We start from the raw sequence: 17,979 nt of genomic DNA, 5'->3' as shown, positions 1-17,979 counted from the left end.
AGACAAAGGTGTGGTGCCCCTGGCAGGACCAATGGTGAAACCGCCACTCAAGGACTGGATGGGCTGTCTGAACGACGTGCCCAGTACTAGAAGGATGGAGCTGACTTTGACAAGTGGCGTTGTGTGCTGAAGATTGGGGAACATACTCCCTCAGCCCTTGCCATCATGGAAAATACCAATGTTCTGGCCCGTTATGCCAGCATCTGCCAGCAGAATGGCATTGTACCCATTGTGGAGCCCGATTCTTCCCTGATGGGGACCATGACTTAAAGCACTGTCAGTATGTAACTGAGAAGGTACTGGCTGCTGTCTACAAGGCTCTGAGTGACCACCATGTCTATCTGGAAGGCACACTGCTAAAGCCCAACATGGTCACCTCTGGCTATGCCTGTACCCAGAAATTTTCCAATGAGGAGATTGCCGTGGCAACTGTCACAGCGCTTCATTTCACAGTGCCCTCTGCTGTTCCTGGGGTCACTTTCCTGTCTGGAGGGCAGAATGAGGAAGAGGCATCCATCAACCTCAATGCTATCAACAAGTGGCCACTACTGAAGCCATAGGCCTTGACTTTCTCTTATGGCCGAGCCCTGCAGGCCTCTGCTCTGAAGGCCTGGGATGGGAAGAAGGAGAATCTGAAGGCTGCCCAGGAGGAGTACATCAAGCCAGCCCTGGCCAACAGCCTCGCTTGTCAAGGAAAGTACACCCCAAGTGGTCAGTCTGGAGCTACAGCCAGTGAATCTCCCTTCATCTCTAACCATGCCTACTAACCAGAGGTTACCTAAGGCTGGCTGCCCCATCAACACTCCAGGCCCTTGCCCAACCACTTGCTGTTCAAGAGGCTTTTTCCCATCACTCCCTTGTGACTGGTGTGTGGTGTTGTCTGTGAATGCTAATTCTGCCATCCCTTCCATCCCACTGTCAATAAACAGCTATTTAAGGAGGAAAAATATCCCAGGCTGCCCTTGGACCCCTGACCCACCTGCCCCAGCAGCCTAAGTGGCAGGCCTGCACCACCAGACCCACTGAGTTGAAGTCTTTTGAGGGACAAATACATATAGATATAGACTTTCCAAAGCTGGATCCTAATATTTAGAGGTCAGGGTGAAGAAAGCTCAATGAAGGAACTGCCAGGCAGCAGAAAAAAATTCAGGTGAGTTCAGTGACCTGGGCAGGCAGTGCTGAAAGTTTGAAAGAAACGATTGAGTGTGTCAATATGTTGAGAGGTTGAACAAGGTGAGGACAGAGAGTCAATCAGATTCGGCAAGACAGAGTCATTGCCAACTTGACAAGAATGATTCGGTGAAACAGTCCAGATAAACACGTGATTGGAATGTTTTCAAGATAGATGAGAGGTGGAGAAGTAGAGGAAAAAGAAAAGAATTCTCCAACTCCCTTCTAAAGGGGAAGAAGCCAGCATATAAGGCAAGTGGGAGGGCATTGCATCTCAGGAGCGTGGTTTTAAAGAGGGAAATTATTTTTAGCAAGGCTATAAGTGATCCTACAGGGTTAAAGTTAATGATGAAAACGGGAAAGTGGAAGATGGCAGCAGGGGTGTGAGATCACACCATCCAAGACAATAGTGAGGGTACCAAAGGAAAAGTTTATTCCATTACCAGGAGAGCAGGAAAACAGATGGGGACGGGAGCAGGGAGGGGAAGGCATTGCTGGTGTTTATACAAAAGGCCTGCTTTCTGTTCACTCCTACATTCTCAGTGAAATTAGCTATGCCATCATAGAAGAACAGGACATGGATCTCTGCCCTCAAACACCAAAAGTCTCACTTTTTGACTCCTCTTTAGCCACCCATCCTTTAGCCTCTGAGCATTTAGAGTCTGAAATATTTAGGCTCACCACTTCTTATTTTCCTTTTCTTTTCCAGGGTTGAATCCCCCCTGGCTCAGTGTCAAGGTTCCCCTGACTCCTGGTCACTTTTGTAAAACAAGCTGATGTCCTCTATAACATGGCAAGACTCACAGGCAAGTCACTTCTTCCCAACTGAGTCAGCTGTCCTGGGCTCTTAGCTCATTTTAGCTCTCATTTACTGGGGAAGACTTTTCTGGGGCTTTTGTCAGGCTGTATTTATTACTAACCAGTGTGTGCCTCTCTGTTCTAATCCCAAATCCTAAAGGGAAAAGGAGAGTTGATTCTGAGAGGGAATGTTTCATTATAAACATAATTCTGTTAGCTCTTTAAGTGTGTCTGCCAGCACCAGAGGCCACGGTTAATGATGTCAGTTAATTTTCCTATGACACGGAAGCTGCTGGAGTCTGTCGGTAGTGGAGTGTCCAATGACAGGTCAGGAGTCACTCTCCAAAGAATATTCATTGTGTAAGTCCTCTGCACATACTGTTTTTATTGCCAGAGTCCTTTGGGAGCTCCAATGGCCTTTTCTGTGCTAGGGTAGCCCAGGTTCTTGGCAGGAGTTTCTAGCTCTCAGTCCCAGTCAGTATGAAAGTTTTCAACTATTCTGTTTCTGATTCACTGTATCATTTAAAAAATGAGCACAGGGCAGCTGGAGACATGGCTCAGCAGTTAAGACCACTGGCTGCTTTTCCAAAAGACCCAGATTCGATCCCCAGAACCCACATATCAGCTCACAGTTGTCTGAAATTCTAGTCCCATAGAATCCAACATCCTCTTTTTGGCCACTATACACACACACACACACACACACACACACACACACACACACACACACACACACTGACATATATGCAGGCAAAACACCTGTCCATATGAAAAAGAACAATAAATAAAATGGGCAGTGTAACAGTTTCCCAAATTCATAGAGTTGCTATAATTATCAGATGAGTTACTAGCCACATACCTTCTAGGAAGAATGTTAAATGCTCAGAAAACAGAAGCTGTTAATATTATGTCATAATCCCTCAAGAAAAAGTGTGTGTGTGTGTGTGTGTGTGTGTGTGTGTGTGTGTGTGTGTGTGTGTGTGTGTGTGTGTGTGTGTACTAGAAGGCATTTTCCAGTGTCATCTTCGGGAATGCCATCCAACTCCCCTAAATGGAAATTCTCATTGACCTGAAGTTCACAAATTAGGTGACACTTGCTGGCCATCAAGCCCCAGCGAATCTTCTGTCTCTACCTTACCAGTTCTGTGTTTCTCAGAGCATACTACCAGGTCCAGTAGTTCCATGTGGATTCAAGGGTTCAAACCCAGGTCTCCATGCTTGCAAAACCAACACTTTACCTAAACTGAGCCAGCTCTCCAGTCTGTGCACTCAGGGAAAATTTTAAAACTACAATCTTCAACTTTCTCCTATGAAATTTATTAAACAATGAAAACCTGTTATTTCCTGTTATAGAACAATCCTTTATTAATGCTGCTGCACAGAATGTACTCTTGGCTGGGTGTGGTGACACAGTCCTTTAGTGCCAGTAATTAGGAGGCAAAGGCAGACGGATCTCTGTGCACTTATGTGCAGACACATAAGTGCCTGTGTGTGTTAGTAAAGTGTGTGTTCCTCTATTGGTAAAATGCTTGTTTTGCAAGCATGAGGAACTGGGTTTGATCCCTTGAGTTAGATGCCAGCCTAATCTGCACAGTAAGATCCAGACAATACTGCAAGATCTAAATAAATAAATATAGACAGACAGACAGACAGACAGACAGACAGACAGACAGATAGATAGATAGATAGATAGATAGATAGATAGATAGATAGATAGATAAAATCCATTCTCACTTGATGGATTCATTTGCAATGGCTACCATAAACAAGCCACAAACTAAGTACCTAGACAACAGAAATTTAGTTCTAGCAACCAAAAACTGTAAAATTACAATGTCATTAGGATTTCATGGCTCTTAAGTCTGTAGAAGGAAAGGATCCTTGGCTCTCCTAACCATCTAACACTTTCTGGCAATTTTGCTTTTCCTCTGCTTGCAGCTGCTGCATCATAGAGTCCTGGCCTCTGTCTTCAGATGGTCTTTGTTTCCTCATCTCTTCCCACCTCCACATGTCTCTACAGAAATGTCAGTTACTGAATTAAGACCCCATGCCATCCCATTACCATCTCATTTCAACTATATGGCATCTGAGAAGACTATTTCCACATAAGATAACATTTCCAGGCATCAGGGGTTCAGATTTAGACATTTTAGGAAAAACTCATTTCAACCTATGTATTTATGAAACACATACCTCTAACCAGTCTTTTTTGCCTTCACCTAACTCATATCTGCCCCCACTGACTATGATATGATTTAGCAGTAAAGTCTAGTCTGATGACAGAGTCTTTTTAAATCTTCTACATATATCTGAGATATGATCATTTGGGGCACAGAAAATAAGTTTTAGATACTTCCATAGTCATCTGACGTTGATGGGAAAACAAAGCTTGTATACTTACCTTGTTGAAAGGGAATAGACTGGTGTAGAGTTGTGCTCGGGGACTCTGGAAACCATGGGTTGGAAAGTTCCAGAAACTCCTCCATTCACAGATCATTTGAGATGCACTGTTGCTGTCATCCCAGGAAGGGTCACGTGGAAGGGAGCTTTCTCTTCCATTTCCCCCCTAGTTATTTAGGTATTCCATTTCAGCACTCTAATCCTCGAGTCCTAAATAATGAACTATTATTATTTCTGCCAACAAATTGCCTTAGCAAGTTTAGCTGAAGAAAAAAATGCAATCTCACTTTTCCTGTTAAAGAACACAATCTAAAGTTTCAGTTAAGCTGTTCAGAAAATGGAGTGTGTTCACTGTTTGCAAACACTTCTATTCTATAATCACTGGCTGTTTTGTTTCAAGAACAAAAAGAAAGTCTCAATTAAGAGTCTTTTAAATGTCTTTAGTGACATAAAAGGACTTGTTCTTGTAAGAAGGAGATATGGGGTTTATTATGTTTCTTGGTTATTTGTGTAGAGAACACATTGTCTCTTGATGACACTACTGTTTTCCTTTTATTCAACTTTAAAATATTGTGTATTATCACAAAGATATTAACTCATCAACTGAACCATGTCTTTGGAAGACTAAATTATTCATAGGATACACACACACACACACACACACACACACACACACACACACACACACACACACACGTGTATATATATATATATATACATGTATATATATATATATATATATATATATATACACACACACTTTACACTTGTTTAGGGGCTACATATATGGCTACATAGTTGCATGTTAGACTAAAGTTTGAAATAAATTATTTCCTCCTCCTCCTCCTCCTCCTCCTCCTCCTCCTCCTCCTTCTTCTTCTTCTTTAATTTGATTTAAGTTTGGATATTTCTTTGACTTTTAGCCAAGTAATGTTTTGACTAAATAATCATGCATCAAAGTGTACAAAATGGAACACAGAAGGAACCCTTTTACCTAATACCCCTAGTCCCATGAACCCACATTTTGCAGGCTATTGTGGTCACCCCTTTTCTATTAGATGGCCTTTAAGAAAGAGCATACGTGTATGTATGTGTGCACAGATATGTATGCATATCCCTTTAACCAGAACCATCAAAAGCAAACTGTATGTACCATGCTGACTTTGATAAAAGTTTAACTCAGAGGTAACTTCATACCATGTGATACAATATTCCAAGATGTACTCCAGTGATCCTGTTGACCTCCTTCTGGTATTTGTGCCCCTGTGCTGTCCCTTTTTAGGAAGATAAGACTGACTATATTGCTACAGGGGATCATGGAAAACCAGCAGTGTGTGATTTCCAATTATCAGGTCTTAAGAGGCTTGTGGCTTCTACCCTCCTCTTTCTCTCAGACCAACACCACTCTAAAGGAAGTCACTGGGAATAGAATGAGGGAGGATTCAAATAGGCAAGAAACTGAGCTCTCTGGTCAATGAAGATAAAAGTAGGGCAGTTTGTCAGTGCATCTTCCAGCATTAATAAAGACTTTCCAACCACTGTACTCTCAAGCAACCCCTCATCTACAAGTTCACAAGAGACCTTGACCACCCATCTCAGCTCTGCGGTTCCCAAATCCTGAAACCCTAAAGCTGAAATAACAAATGTGGTTATAGTTTTTGTTTGCTGTTGTTTTATTTACACAGTGCTAAAGGACCCAGCCCATAGCTTTGTAAGAGTTATCCTAACTGAGCTAAATCTCTAAACTTTGTGTGATTTTAGATAATCATATATGTGATTTGTCATCAGCTCTTAAAAAGACCTAGATGGTATTTAAAATATTCGAATCTATACTGACTCGATCAAAACTGTCTCTCAAGTACAGTTCAAAGATATGAAGTCCAAATTGAAGCTCTGCCCCCTTACTGTCTTCTGGGGACTTCTGTGCCTCTTAGCTTATTCTCTATCTCAAGCATGATGTCATCATCTATAGGAGTAAAGGTGGCCTGTGATCTGTTCTATGTGCCCACTTACAGAAAGTGAAAAATTAAGAAGTCCAAGGCATGCAATTTTCTAGTAAATGTAGCAAAGTGAAATCTATCTTGGGAAAAAACAAAATCACATGACCCATTCTTGGCGGCAAAGACAGCTAGAAAATTATCCATCTACCTGACTGTCACATACCAATATAAAGTGAAAAGAGACTGACTGAAAGATCCTTTTCCCAATAGCATCATAGTATTTCTTTGTAGGTACATGTACTTGTTTCAGGCAACCATTTGGTGACAGTCATAAGATGTAAAGCATTTTAAGCCATTGCAGCAAATTATCCTGAGAATGAGTAAATGAACAAAGAAAAGGTAACTTCATCATAATAGCTGCAGGAAAGCTACATAAATTGTCCAAGTAATACACCATTTGAATGTTCCCTCATTAGATAATGAGAGAAAAATGGATCCCACAAGAGTCAAGGATGCCATTCAAAGTGCCATGTGACAGGATCTCTCAGTGAATATTCTTCTCATGCCAATTCCATTGAGTGAACTATAAACTTCAATGCCTATTTGTCAATAGTTAAAATTCTCAAAGTGCAGCACTTGAACCACCACCACCATCATCACCTGGGAACTTAAAAATGTACACATATAATCAGATTCCTAGGATGTAATCATCTGTGTTTTATAACCTTGCATGGGAATTTGTTGTTCACAAAAGTTTGGGGACCACCATCGTAAAGCCTGAGAACAGCATAAGCTAATTCCTAACTTGTAACAGCATTGCTTGAATTTCTCCATCTAGGATATATGGAGAATAATAGTATTTACGTGTGTTTGATGGGCATTGAAAGAGTTAAAATAGACCTCATTTTAGAGTGACTGGAATAAGGTGACATTTGAAAACTAAAGCCTAAAGACCATTATTGCTTTTACCTTTTATTCTCTGATGTAGCTTCACCAGTTTGCCTCCAACATGAAGTCATGTCTTTCACTATGCAGATGAATGACTGAGACACAGTGCTGAAAGAATGACTTCCTCCCTGCCTGAGATAGTTGGCCCCATAATCATGCCAAGGCCTTGAGAACATTTCCCAAGGACTTGTCAAAAATCAGCAGCAGTGAAATGAGGCTGGTGAACTCCTTTACACCAGAGTGTGTCTGTACAGGCACACATACACTTTCAGTACTTTGCTCCCATTTAATCTATACACATAATATTTAGTCTTAGCTGTTGGTTTCCTGGCTCTGTGATCTTTCAAATGGAAAGCCTGGTATTATTTATTTTCCAGTTTTTATGACAAACACCTGCAAACCCAACTTAAGGGAGAAAGTCCTTACCTCTGCCTGAAGTTTGTGGGATACAATTTAAGCCATGGCATCAGGAAGCATCCAGCCACATTGTACTAAAAGTTGGGAAGCAGAGACTGATGAATGCTGGTGCTCAGCTCTTTATCCTTTTTATGCAGTTGAGGAGTCCATCCTATAGAATGGTGACCTGCATATTTAGGTTATGTTTCCCCATTCTGATTAACTCAGTTGGTTGGTTTGTCTCCTAAGTAATTCTAAATGTTGTCAAGTTGAAAATATTAGCCATCGAAGGTCCTTTGCCCTGCCATAATTAGGTATGTCCTAACTAGGGGAACAGTCAACATTGCCAGCTTGAGCACCAGCCCCAGAGAAACTGAGCACCAATGCAATGAATATAGAAGAGAGACACAGTCCTCTTTACCCACTGAACTGCCAGAGGGAAGCTTTTCTCTTCTTGCATCAGAAGTTGGTGGATCCTTGGAAGTGGCATGGCAGGGAGTTTCTTTCACACTCAGTTACCAGTAGGGTTATAGTCATTGCTTCAAGACTCGTATAAAGATTGGTCACATCAATTTTTATGGTACCATTTTTTTCTTAAGTCTATGGAGCTATGTAAGTAGAAACAGAATTTATCTTTGATTCCAATGATGTCTACTTAATGAGTGAGAAAAAATGGAACAGGACCCTACTTGAGCGTAGCTAGTGTTCTGTGATAAGTTAGGCATACATACTGAAAGAATTCATATTCCATACTGGGCATGGGGGCACATGTCTATAACCCTACTACTGGGGATCCTGGACTTCATTGAGAGGCTGTGTGTGTGTGTGTGTGTGTGTGTGTGTGTGTGTGTGTGTGTGTGTGTTCCAATATAACAGATGAGGGCTCATTCTAGCTTCAATCTTGGATTTACTGGAGGAGCTCATGAAGTTATGAAATCTTGACAGTATGTTGATATTTTTTCAATAACCATCTCTTCAGCCCTTCCAAGAACCAGTGACATATCTTTGTGAAATCCACTCCTCTGTCCTTCTCAGCCATGTGCCCCTAAGTTCCAGTCAAAGTCTCTGGCTGACTCAAGCAAATCTCCTCCAGAGACTATCCCTAAAATGAACACCTGACCATGTTGCTAATGGCAGATGCAAAGAAGGAGAGTTGGCAGATGTCAAAACAGAAATGTAGAGCCCTGTGGATGTTGGTGACATCTGTCTGTAAGTCAAACTTCATTTGAAACATAAAATACTAACATTTTCCAATGTGGTTTCCAACATGTGGTCCCTTCCCAAGCAGAGCCTATGCTGCTTTGGTAGAAAGTCAAGTTCTTGGGTCCCCATTCCACACTTTGTAAGTCAGATCTTTCTGTGAAGAACTCAGGAATCTGCCTTTGTATTTCCATGTTCTGTCCCTCCTCTCCTCCCCTGTCCCCAACTAACATCCTACTTATCCCATACCATTTATGGTCCCCAGGAAGAGTGAGGCCTTCCATGGAGGGGGGTCTTCAGAGTCTGTCATATCCTTTGGGATAGGGCCAAGGCCCTCCCCCTTGTGTCTAGGCTGAGGGAGTATCCCTCTATGTGAAATGGGCCCCCCAAAGTCCGTTCCTATGCTAGGGATAAGTACTGATCTACTACAAGAGGCCCCGTAGATTTCCTTCTGAGGCCTCCTCACTGACACCCACATTCATGGGGTCTGGATCAGTTCCATGCTGGTTTCCCAGTGATCTTTCTGGGGGACAGGATCTCCCTCTTGTTCAGGTCAGCTGTTTCTGTGGGTTTCACCAGCCTGGTCTTGACCCCTTTGCTCATCACTCCTTCTCTGCAACTGGATTCCAGTTCAGTTCAGTGTTTAGCTGTGGGTATCTGCTTCTACTTCCATCTGCTGCTGGTACATCAAATGTACCTCACATCTAGGATGGCTTATAAGTTAGTCTATCTTATTATCAGGGGAGGGCATTTAAGGTAGCTTAAATGGTTAGTTGGTGTTATTCTTGTAGATATCTGGACATTTCCCTAGTGCCTGATTTCTCTTTAACCCTACACCTTTTGTATGAGTCTAGTATACACTTAAGTTTAATAACCACTGGTATTGTCTCATACATTGATAGAAATCATCTGTTTTAGCTAAAGCACACTTAGTCTGTACCATAAACAAACCTTTTTCAGTAAAACTGGCCCAAATTTGGTTTGTGTTTGCTTGTTTTTGTTGCTGGATATTTTTGTTCATCTGGTTGGATGGTTGGTTGGTGTTCTCTGAGACAGAATCTCACTATGTAGCACAGGTCAGCCAGAAACTAGATTATTTCCCAACCTAAGGCTCCCAAGGGCAGGGATTATAGGTATACACCACTGTGCCTCACACAACTTTCAGTATTTTGATCTTAATAAGTATTTTTAAAGGTAAATGTGTTTCCTTAATGTTTTTGTCAGTTTCCAATGGGTGTTGATATCCCTCTCCCCAGGACATTCATATAAAGGACAAGGACACTGAGCAAGGATATTCTATGTGTAAACACCGCTACAGAGAGATGAGGCAACCAAAATGTGTCTCTGTAGGTCTCATAGCTAGTTAACATGGCTCTGCTGTGGTTATTTCTATCATGTTTGTATGTTCAGGTGACTGAATAATTGCATCAGCAAGTGATGGAATCAGGCAGACTTGGGTTTGAATTCTGACTCTACTATATCTTAGCTATAAAACATGAAAAGCTAGCTTCATAGAATTTTAGGGTAGAATAGTGGATAATAAATATATACATGAATTGAAACATCAAATGTACCTCACATCTTAATATCATGACAAAATTTAATAGGAAAGTTAATTAACAGGAAAAAAAATGAAACTACTTTTAAACACCAGAATATGGAAGTCAAGTTTTTATCCATCCCTTTCCTCATGTGTGATATAGTGAAACACTACTTTCTTCAATGGCAGGATGAGAGTTCAGAGGAAATGTCTGGTAAATATTTAACATGATACTAAGTAAGGATAATACCATCAGGGAGCTGGAATGATGACTCAGTGGGTAATAGCACTTGCTCCTGCAGAGAGCCCAGGCTGAGTTCACAGCATCCACATAATGTCTCACTATTGAGCCACCATATCTCCAGTTCCAGGGAATCCAATACCCACTTCTGGACTACAGGAGCACCAGGCACTTGCATGGTACATACATGTGCATACCAACACCCATACACATAAATTAAAAGTAAATAAATCTTAATGATAGTATCAACTCCTTATACCCTCACTGCCTGTCAAACAGAGAGGCTGTCACATCGGGGACTGAATCTACCCGAGGGTCCTCTTCAAGGGAAGCAGCATCCTGCTCGGGGATCTAATCATCCAGTCTGATTCATTGACTTGTGGCCACCACATGACTGCTCTCAGCATCGTCCCCCCACCCCTTTACTATGGCACCAGACAGCACTGTGACTTACTAAAGCTTCAGGTTTCCATCAGAAGCCAGTTCCACAGCAAGGCCTTCTTCCTTCTGAAGGTGGTAGAGCTACTACTGATCACAAGGTGTGTAAATTGCCATCAGAAAAGCTGAGAGGGTTTTGCATTCTTATCAAAGAACAGGACTGTTGGGATCAATAGCTGGCTCATCCATGGCCAACTCCCCTTCATCTGTGGCTGCCCCACAGGAAGAGGTCAGTTTATCGAAGATCTTGCCTTCCTCCTTGTTCTAGTTGGATATCATCCAATAGGGAAAGCAGTCATTTTTTATATTTTTGTTTATCTGGCCTTGCTTTGAAAATTAAACTAGATTTTCATCATGGTCATGACTGTAGTAGCGCACCTAGATGGAGCAGAGTCTTTTAGCTAAGTGTTATAAATGACTCTTGGTTTAATATTTGCATGGGTTCAAGTCCTGGTTTTGTCAATTAATGCCTATTTGCCTTTGAGTAAGATATTTATCATTTAGTGTTTCAAAGTATCCATCTGTAAAATGTGGAAAATAGAAGCATAGATAGAGTTGTTAATATAATAAGTGATGATACCATTAACTAACAACTTACCTTTTGCCAGACTCTATGTTAGTCACTTAACCTTTACTACCTAAAATTATCCCAACTCTAAATCAATGAATCTGAAGTATAAAGAGAGGTGAATGGCTCGGTGGATAAATGCCTTACAATGCAGGCATAAGGACTGTGTTTAGATTCTCATCACCCACAGGAAAACTCAAATAGGTACAATGGCTCACATGCAATCCCAGCACTCAGAAGACACACAAAGGCATGCTGGGGCAAGCTGGCTAGCTAGACTAGCTGAATGTGAAAGCTTCAGATTCACTTGACTCATAAGTAAAGTGGAAATAAATTGGGGAAGACACCCAATATCAACCTTTTGCCCACACATATATACAGATGCATACATATACAGCAGCAAGCACAAGCCAATAAACATGTAAATATGCACATACATATGGCACATTTATACACACATGAAAAGAAATGCAACTATATATTAATGCTACATATAATGATAACATTAATGGTGGCAATAAAGCTACGTACTCTCTGCACTGTATTAAAATTATAATATATCTCATAACAATCTTACTGAGGGAACTGTCAGAATCCTCATTTTTCAGATGAGCAAGCTGAGAAAACAGAAAGGTGCTACATCCTGCCCAAAGCCACACAACAGGTAAGGTATAGAGCCAAGATTCAAAGTCATCCCTCTATGACTTCATACCCAGAGTTCTCTGCTGCCTACCAATTTGAAACCACAGAAGAAATGAAGATGCCAAGGCTCATACTCTCTATATACACAAGAATGACCAAACACATTAGTAGCAATTTGTTCTCGTGGAGGAAAGATTCCAAATAGGAGTGATAGGAACAGAGCAATGAGTTTTCAAAGCTTCCAACTGGCTTCATGTACTGCGAAGATGAGGCATAATTCCCGATGTGAAAAATAACTTCATTAAGCGATAGAATTTAAAAGCCAGAGAGTCAGCACCTTCTACAAGATAGGCAATTGTGTAAAGGAAAAAATCGTGGATAATTTTGTGGCATCAGGTGATGTGACAAATGAGGTACTTTTAAAGGTAGGGAGAAAATCATTTGAAACTTGAGTGGAGAGTGTTCACCTGTAACTGGCCTACATATGAAGCTCCTGCAACCTGACAGAAACTAGGTACATTGGCCTGATAGTACCATGTCTATCCATCAGGACTTCATGGGGAGGGGAGTTATTTTAGCCATCACTCACTTCCTGCCTGCTATGCTCCTGATACTGGGTGAAGCCCTTCCCAGCTTATCTCCTGATAGTTGGACCCTTAGGAGCACCATTTAACAAAAGAGGAAACTGAATGTAGAAGGCAAGAAGAACACTGCAGAACAAGGCCCACTATTGAGGAAAGGCCTGAAATGTAATCCTGCTGTGCGCTCAAGACTGGAGAGATGGTGTGATTCCCCTCTGTGTCATCCTTTCTCCAGAGATCAAATAGGAAATGCTGGATTCCAAGGCTCAGACATAAGAAACAAGGCTTTTATTTGCTTTGTACAATATGAGCTAGAAGTGAAATGTTTCTTCTTAAAGGTGAGGACAAATTCAAGCCTTTAGGTTAAGCTTTTAGGGAATACTTGTGTGAAGTCCGCCTAATAGGAAAGATCATGGCAAATCTCCTTCTGGTTCCTCAGGCCAAGAGGAACTTGTTTACTTATCTTTATAACCTTGTGTTTTGTCCCAAGCTGATACAGGGTATATGCTCCAGAAATCCTTGCTCAATTGACTTGAATGATCTTCTGTTTCCCTGCAGAGCCAAATACCTTGTGCCCTTTGTGGAGGCGAGCCTGGTATATTTTGGTGCCCACTTTTCCACTCTGACTCACTGTACAAAGCTTAGGGCTACCCAACCAGTACAATAAATGCTGGCTACAGGGGAAAGTTAGTTCTATTTTAAGGTTCAGGCTCAGAATCAGCATTTGGGGGAGGGGATTTGCATAAGACCAAGTTGGAGATTTGTCTGGATCTGACAGAAATTGGTAGGAAAGACCCTGGAGCATTTGACCAATGAGGATGAGAGCATGATGTTTCTAAAGGACTCCATTTAGTGCTGGCCTGTATGCAGAAAAGGAACAACAGAAGCCCCAAGTAGTAGTTCAACTCTGCAATCATCCATAATCTTGAATATGATAGTTACTGTTGTAGAAGTGGAGCAGAAGTAGCTTTAGCTCTTGGCCAGGAACTTCTTCCACAGAAGTGTCCTCTTTGGAGGCTGTTATGGTTTGGTTTGGTTTTTCTTCAACTGACTTTTATTTTTCTTAGCATGCAAGATTCAAGTGCTATAAGAAAGGTTAGAGAATGGTGTAATTCTGAAAATGGGGATGTGCTTGTAATTCTTCTTGCTGAAGAAAAGGGCCAGATGAGAAGCAAAATACCAGCCTCTAAAGAGGGTAGCATCCAAATTCTTCACATGGGTGAGCATGTGTCCTTTAACAGGCAAAGAGACTGTGCAAGTATAAATAAGATCTCAAGGTGGTGGTCCTGTACCAGGTTACCCAGGGGTACTCAATGTCATCATAAGCATTCTTATAGAACAGAGACAGAAATGTCATAGTCTGAGAAACATATGTGACCAAAGCATAGATGAATGATGAGACTTCTCATCTTGGAATGTAAGAGCCACAAACCAGAGACAATAAGGAGCTTTCAGGAGCTAAGAATGACAAGTAACAGACTCTTTAACATCACCTACAGAAGGGAGACTTCTGACCTTCAAAAGTACAAGATAATAATTTCTGTATCATTTAAGCCAAGGAGGTCATGCAATTTGTTACAGTAGCAGCAGAAAATTAACCCAAGAGCCAATTTCTCCAGAAGCAGCTCCTGAGAGAAGATTTGATGTGATTGGTAGCCTAGGAGTCATCTTTGGCTGCTTAGCATTTACTTGAGGGCTTTTTAATATCAGCACTATCAACATTGCAGGCCAGATAATTCTCTGCTTCAGGGCTGCCTGGTGCATTGTAGGGCATTCAGAAGCGGTTCTAGCCTGTTCCCACTGTGTGCCAGTATCACTCTCTGCTCTTGGTGCTATGACAAAGAATGTCTATGGACAGTGCCAGGTGTCCCCTGTGGAGAAAAGGGACAGCAGAATTGCTCCCAGGCTTATGGCCACTGCTCCAGCTTCACTGTATGCTCCTCAGATGTGAAATCTCTGATGACAGCAAGCAACTCATCTTCCCCCCTTGGTCCTAATTTATAAATGAGATAAACCCCAAGACACACAACATATGCTTTTGCCAGAGACATTTTGCTGCTCAATTACAAGGCAAAAAAAAAATCCTTGCCTCTAGACTAGATGGAATAATCTCTGACTTGTACCAAGAGATCAGACAGGATTTATTTCTGGAAGAAGCTTGGCTGATAACCCAAGGCAAGTTATTAATCTGCTCAGCCTAGCCCGCTAACACCTTAAGCCTGTTACTCTCAGTAGATACCAAATACAGCCTTATATCAAATCAAGTCAGGTGGCTTTGTGCCCCTCTTCCTTATTTGTGGAAGTTAATTGTGAATCCTTCTTCTAACTACTACTGCTTCAAAATCCCAAAATGTATTAGGATGAAACTTGGTAAAGCTTGGGTAAGGGGTGGGGGCTCTGTGCCTTCATTGGCTCCAAGACGTGCATGTTATAGAAAATGAAAGCAAAGTCAGCCTCAAGAAGCCAAGTTCTCCCTTTTCTGTATTAACATGACTGCCTAGGGAGGCCTGAACTCAGTGGGAGAGACAGATTATCATTCGTGTTCCAAAAAATAATTCCTGCTGCAGGTTAGCAAAGAGAGATAAGAAGGCAGAACTAGAGAAAAGGAAAGAGAATAAATGACAAAAGATCAGAAGAAGCCAGGCTATAAACGAAGGGAAAGGCTTTGGAATTAAGGTTTGTCAGTCCCACACAAATTCGTATCTTGACACTCTAGTCCCCAGTGTGAGATATTTGGAGACTAGGCCAATGGGGAATGGGTTTTGAAGAGTAGAGCGCCCATGAGGAGACCAATGTAACTGTAAGAGGAGGAAGTAGCTAGAGGCCAATGGAAGGCGTGGTAATTAGGCAGTCATCCGTCTTCAAACCAGGATAAAAGCATTCAGCAAGAACTCAGCTGCACTGGCACATTGACCTGCGGGTTCTCAGCCTCTTGGCTGTGACAAATAACTGTTAGGAAGGCAGAAGTCCCTTTCTGCTGTGATAGGTGGTTCTATATGCAGCCTAACCCTGGCCTTCTCAGGATCCACATGATAGAAAGATTGGATGATTGATTCAGTGAGTAAATAAAAACAATGAAAAGAGACAGAGATGGTTGCATCTCTGGGCTTGCCTGTTCGTGGAGTCATTTGGTCCTGTGAGTTTCTCAGGATTTGTGTCCTATCTAAGCCAGAAAAAATTGAGTATCTCCTACCCCTGAAACAAAAAAAAAGGCTTCTAATTAATATGCTCTACCATAAAGATTTCTGAAAATCACCTTATGGCAAAACTATGTGTGTACATGAATAAGATTTTTTGGTAAAAACTCTGTGGCTGATATTCAAAGACCACTAGAAACACTGGAGAGCATCTGGCTGGAAAAGTGTATGGGTGACCAAGCTGCCATCATTGTGTAGACCTAGCAAGTGTTGAAGGCCATAAGACACTTGGATACTGACCCAACCGAAGCATGAAGAGGCATACAGAGACTTAGGAACCAGTAACATTTGGGGAAAATGCTATAGTATACAGACAAGGCATCCTGAGTGTGCTTGCAATCAGTGTCTACTTTTCTGTGATCAACCATCCTCATCTGTGGGTTTAATAGGATAACTCTTACTATGATGGTTTCCAGTATTCTTTAATTAAGTATATCTTTTTGAAAATTTTCAACAGTTCCATTAAATAATATTTCCTGGGCTAAAAAGATGGCTCAGTAGGTAACAATGCATACTGCTCTTGCAGAGAACCCAGGTTTAGTTATCAGCACCCACCTTGTAGCTCACAATCCCTGTAACTCCAGCACCAGAAGGATCTGATGTCTCTGGCCTCTGCAGGATCCTGCACTCACTCAAGTGCATTCCATATGCGAATGCAGGCATGCAGTGCACATACACACACATACTTAAAAATAAAAGAACTCTTTAAAATTTTATTGTCTAAGCGAGTGATTATTCTTTGGAAAATCAAGACTAATTTAAAAAAGAATTTAAAAATGGAAAAACAAAATACCTCAAGAATTCTCTGGTTAAATACCTCCAGCAAAATTATGAATTTGACACTATTAAATCCAAGAAAAAAAAGTTTGCAGTTTCCTCTCTTATTTTGTTTTGTGTTGAGACAGGATCTCATGTAGGCTCAGATTCCTTTATGTAGCTGAGCATGGCCTTGAACTCTTGATCCCCCTGCCTCCACCTCTCAAATGTCAAGATTAGAGACTTGCAGCACCACAGCTGATATATTGCTTCTTTTTGGAATGAAGGGAATGAGTAGCTCTCTATAGTCCTTCCCTTAACACAGGATAGATGTGAAATCACTAACTTGTTCAAGAATGTGTAGTAATTCTTTCTCTGAGTTTTCTCTGTGACTTCTAAAGAAACCATAGGCTTCAGTTTCCAGTAGGATGGACTCTTTGTCTTATTTCAGAGACTTTCTAAACTAACAAAAATGTAAGACTAACAGCTCCATCAGCATATGTCTCTTGAAATAGATGAGGGAAAGAAAGAAAGCAAGGAGTTGGATGGGTGGAGAAACTAGGGAGAATTTGGGAGAACATGGAGGAGGGAAACCATGATCATATTATATGAAAGAAAAGCTTATTTTCAATTTAAAAGAAAAGAAATACACATGCTACAAGATCCTAGGGGAAATAAGCATACCCCTATTTGTCCAATGTCCATGGGACAAGAGAATCTGGTAGCCAATGTTGGGCAGAAGTCTACCTGTCATCTCAGCCAGAGGAATGGCACCATGAGTGGCAAACATAAAGTCACTTGGAAATAACACAGAATCCCTGACAGTAGCTTCTAGAAAACTTCACAATTCCAAATTCAAGCACAAGCTCCCTTATTCCTGTGATAAACTCCAGGGTCACCATAATCAGCTAATTACAATAATGGGGCTGACCCTTCCTTGCTTTGAGAAAATCTATCTACCTTAAGACTGAGCCCAGCCAGCAGTTCCTTTTACCCATGTAAATTTTGCACAAGCAGGTTCTGAAACTTAAAGGGAATCTTTAAGTCCCATTAAATAGCACAGTTCCTTCTCGGGGATTTCTCCTGGGAAGAGATGTCTTATATTCAAATAGTGTGTTATGACAAGCATGCCAGGGCTGATGGGGATCTGTTCTGACTCATGGT

The 17,979-nt window shown here is 41.5% G+C and overlaps 1 pseudogene; it reads left to right on the top strand.

Moving 5' to 3' along the window:
* Nucleotides 1-767, top strand: part of LOC100760534 — a 1,206-nt pseudogene extending 439 nt beyond the window's left edge.
* The last annotated feature ends 17,212 nt before the right edge of the window (nt 768-17,979 follow it).

Source organism: Cricetulus griseus, chromosome 8 (assembly GCF_003668045.3).
Source record: "Cricetulus griseus strain 17A/GY chromosome 8, alternate assembly CriGri-PICRH-1.0, whole genome shotgun sequence".
Classification (NCBI taxonomy): Eukaryota; Metazoa; Chordata; class Mammalia; order Rodentia; family Cricetidae; genus Cricetulus; species Cricetulus griseus.
This window is presented reverse-complemented; position numbering and strand designations above follow the sequence as displayed.